The following is a 4833-nucleotide window of genomic DNA, read 5'->3' as shown; positions in this document are numbered from 1 at the left end:
GAGTTGGTTTGCATGCCCCCAACTTGATGAAAGGGAGAGTCTCCTATAACCAAATGGAAGTCACTGTGATGAAGCAGGATGATTATCCAACACCTCTTTGGCTTCATCTAGATGGACAAAGGTGAATGGTATGATAGACCAATCACATAACGTATAGGGAAAATTATCTTTACCACTATTGTTTATGTTTTTTTAACGAGGATGACAGAGTAAAAGAATTATCCTCGAAGACCCTTGGTTTCATTTTTTAATGAGGTTGACACAAGACAACAAACTACCCTTAGAGACCCTTGGTTTCATTTTTTAACGAGGTTGACACAAGACAAAAAACTATCCTTGGAGGTCTTTGTTTCATTTTTTAACGAGGTTGACACAAGACTAGGAACTATCCTCGTAGACCCTTGGTTTCATTTTTTAACGAGGTTGACACAAGACAACGAACTATCCTCAGAGGTCCTTGCTTCATTTTTTAACAAGGTTAACAAAAGACTAGGAACTATAGTCGTAGACCTTGTTCAGAACTCATAAGTGGTCATGAAGGAGATATTTGGTTCTAATGCCCCTAGTACATAATGTACAACATCACTGAATTGATCGTTAGTCAATGTAGGTATGGAACAGTTTGCCACATAATTAACCTGTGGCGGGGATGATACCATTGGTAAAAAAGGACCATTTAGGGAAGATGGTTGACTAGGATCCATATTTGGACTGGGAAATGAAAGCTAGTTAATGGTGACAGTCCTGCCTTCATGCGGGAAACAAATCACTTGAAAGAGTGTTGAAACAATAGCTCCCATGCAATATAAAGGTCCTGGGACTACCATCACATTCAGATAAACAGTTTTTCCTCCCAAAGTGATAGGTAACTAAGGAAGGATCCCTAATGGTCGACTGGTTCCTTTGTTAAAGCCCAACAGATTCTATGTAATAGGCACAAGCGATGGTGAACCAAGCACTTTCCAAGTAGTTGAGGAAAGGATACTCACTGATGCACCTTCATCTATAATAGTGCTAGATATAATCATTTTACAAACTTGTACTATGATCTAGAAAGGCACATAAGAAGGAAGGCAGGATCCAGACAGTCGATTCCAATCAAAGGAAGTGACTAGACTACTTGGAGGGGCTACTGTAGAAATGGGAGAATTAACCCCTTGAGTTACGAGAACTGGAGGATTTTCCTCCTATCTTGATGGAACAGGTGGATTTCCCCCAAGCTCATTTGAATCTGAGGAAATAAAAAGAACTTGAGTGGTATGATTTTCACTCTCTTCAGGAAAGGTACAATTAGCTGAAGGTGAAATCAGGTCAACTGTTACCTCGACCTGTTGATTTTGATCGGGTATAGACTCATAAGATTCACTTTTAGAGAGAGTGGTTTTGATCGAAGGTTGATTCTGGTTAGTTGTTTCATCAACTAGTGAAGGATTTAGGGAGAGTTTCCTGTAACCAGATGGAAGTCGCTGTGGTGAAGTAGGACGGTTATCCAACACTCTTTTGGCTTCATGCAAATAGGGACAAAGGTGAAAGGGGTGATTCCCTTCACATAACCTACATGGAAACTTGACCTTTCCCTTTTGTCCATGAACTTCACTATCACTACTTGATGGTGTGTTACCAACATGATCTCCAGAGGTTGATGACACGGGATGGTGTGAACGGGAAGACCATTCTTCCAAGATCCGAGGAATGTAAGGAAAATTTCGATGAAGATGGTCTCTTGCACAAATTATGTATGGATATTTGACTTTGTGAGGCTTAACGGATGGATTTTCATCAGATGTTGTATTCAAAGCAATGGTTGCTTGGTTGCCCCTTTACTGAATTGGCTTCTTCTTCTTCTTCTTCCCTTTTTTCTTCTTTTTAGCCACTTGGTTACTAGTACCAATACTTTCACCAAGCGAAGAGGAAGAGGGGGAGGGAGAAATAAACGAGGAAGAAGGCAAAGGGTCAACTTTAGGATCAACTGGAGGCTTATTTTGTCCAGTTGGAGGTGTACTTGATTGCAGAGAAATTACGACATTTTGAACCAAGGAGGTTGAAAACAACCATACTGGCAAGCTAATGGTAAATCCTGGAAGGGACAATGTAGTTATATAAGGAGCACCAATATTTTCGAAAGAAGGAAAAGGACTATGATTCTCATCTAAAGGGATTCCTTGATCAGTGGACTCTGGATTTGCCTCCATATGTCTCAACCTAAGATCAACTAAGGAATAGGGATGCTATTCGTGACCAATAAATTTTAACGACACTTTAGATGCAATTTTGCTTTTTCAGTTTTTAAGAGTCGAGAAAAAGATAAAGATGACTCTAGTCTCCTTCGATTTTTAATGAGCCTGAAAGGATAAGTGCTTAGATGGACCTTTTCTTTTAGAGAGTCAAAAAGGAATGAAAGTGACTAATCTAGAAAATCTAGACAAAGGGATTACCAAACCAATCGCAAAACTGCAATATGCACCTTGGTGATAAATTAAAGAGAAATTACCAAGGACTTATGTACGACAGTTAATCTTCTCGAATGTTGTGTTCAGTGCATTGCGATCAATAAGGTAGCAAACTCAGTTTCCTATGGATAAAGGATTTAAGCCTATTGTGGTCTCCCAATATATACACGACAATACGGGGAGCACAAGTCCATGCTAGCACTTGTCATATCAAGGAGGAGGAATCACCCAACCTTCAGTGAAAACGATAGCCACTAGTTTTAATGACGCTGGAACACGTCACTAGCCTTGTTGCACAAAATATTGTCACCATGACATTCTGCAGTCAGTGTGAGTCTATCACCACTCATACTTTCCTCCTTTACCTCAATTCTTCATGCCAAGCCTTGAAAAATAAGAGAAATCCCTTAAAAATCTCTAAAACTCTGGTTCCGCACTTTCTTTTAGCATTACTTGTGGTCCCGCACCCACTGGTCATGTTCCCTACGTACCTGACCACTCTGTTTCTATGTAATGGGTGCGGACCCCTGTAAAAGTCAAAAAGGTGCAAGTACATTCTTAAAAACTCACTTTGGGTTATTTCTAGAAGATTCTAGAGAGAATCTTGAGGTGGTAAGTTCGCTCCTTTAAGGTTCATGCATCCCATACCTTAAGGAGCTAACCCCTTGATGTGAGGAGCTTATCCCTTTGAAGGAGGACTCTATCCCTTCATAGGTGGACCTGTAACTTCCTTCCTCTGCACTATAAAATGAGGCATTGGGCTGGTTACTAAGCAAGTTGAAAGCTGAATATTTTTTAGGGTAAGTGCTATTGGAATTTAGTATTCCTAATTGAGCTTGAGAGGAGAGATTACATACCCTTTTGACCTCATTGGGAAGAGTGTGAGGCTTGTCAAAGTAGAGGAGATTCTTGCTTGGACCTTGGGAGGAGCTTGTACAACATCAAGGCACCAAAGGTTGTAAAGTTTCTTCTTTGTTCAAAGTTAATACAATCAAGTTTATTTTTCTCAATAAGCTGTCTTTTATGGTTTATTTCATGGATTCCTTGATCACCATGATGAATATGATTTATTATATTAGCTATGTAGGTGTTATTTGATGTGTGCTTGTTTCTGTTTACAGGTTCTTAAAAGGAAACTCATTGGGACGGTCGAAGCGTGGCTGCCACAAACTAGTGTTGGACTTAAGGTAGGGTCTAAAACACCTCTTGGTTTTTATTTATAAATTGCAATATTTAGAGAAAGGTAGATTTGCTTGTTCTGCTTGTCACTAGATATCAGTTGATACTAGGGAGATCGATCTTGTCCGCAAGAACGATTTATTCAGCCGACAAGCCTAGACCTCTAGATATGTTGCGTTAAGTTCTAAAACGTTGTTAGGTTCATTGAAATTTATTTGAAAGTTGATCTTGTTTAGAGTTTTCCTTTCAATGGTTCACCGCATGATGATGATCTGAAATTCCTAATATGCAATCTACAATGATAAACAATCTTTGTTTATTTGAGCAATGAAAATCCTAGCTACTAGGGAAAGAAGATAACAATGCTTTTAAGAAAAGAGAAAAGAGCACACACTAGTGCATTTCCATAAATCATCTTTTTGCACACAAATCAAAAAATGCTAAATGCAAATGCATGTATTTGTTTTCGATTTCCATAATGTGAAAAATGCCAAAAAGGAAAACTAAATGCGGCAAAGATCTGAAATATTTCACTCAAAATGACATTTTTGACAATTTCTTCTTCAAAAGAGAAAGGAAGACTCAAAACGACACTTTCAATTTTGAACAAAAATTCTTTCGACACTTCGAATATAAACAAATCAAACCAAATACATCAAGAAAATTTAAATCGATTATCAAGGGAAGGAAGAATTTATGACACTTCTCTTTTCAACAAAAAACGATAATTACGACACTTTTTGTACCAAAGTGACAAATCAACTAAAACAACTTTTCGAAAAAAGATTGTAAATGATGAAAAAATACACAAGAAAATTCAATAATTCTAATGTAATTGAGGCTGATCTAAGTGATGCAAGTAAGCTTCCGTAAAGAGGCACTATTCATTTGCAGCAAAACAACCAAACAAAACTGAAAACAAGGTAAAAAACCCTCAATTTCTAGATGAAAAAGAGTTCAGTCAATCATCGCACCTAGGCTTCACAAAAACTAAGATGCATCACACATACTGCACTCGAGAGGTGCGATGCATACTAAGTCATAGTGGAAGACAATGCGATGGTCTAGGAAGCACAACTAAAATGGGTTTTGGCTCAAATGTGGAGTTGTTTTCAGTGAGTTAAGGTGGGTTTTGATGAACAATGATGAGCAAAGTATGATGGAATGTCTTGAGAGGTTACTGAGCTACCAAAAGGGCATCTAG

Source organism: Pinus tabuliformis, chromosome 7 (assembly GCF_031772625.1).
Source record: "Pinus tabuliformis cultivar Carrire ecotype Pingquan chromosome 7, CPIR1, whole genome shotgun sequence".
Lineage (NCBI taxonomy): Eukaryota > Viridiplantae > Streptophyta > Pinopsida > Pinales > Pinaceae > Pinus > Pinus tabuliformis.
The sequence above is the reverse complement of the archived record's forward strand: the minus strand, read 5'-3'. Positions refer to the sequence as shown.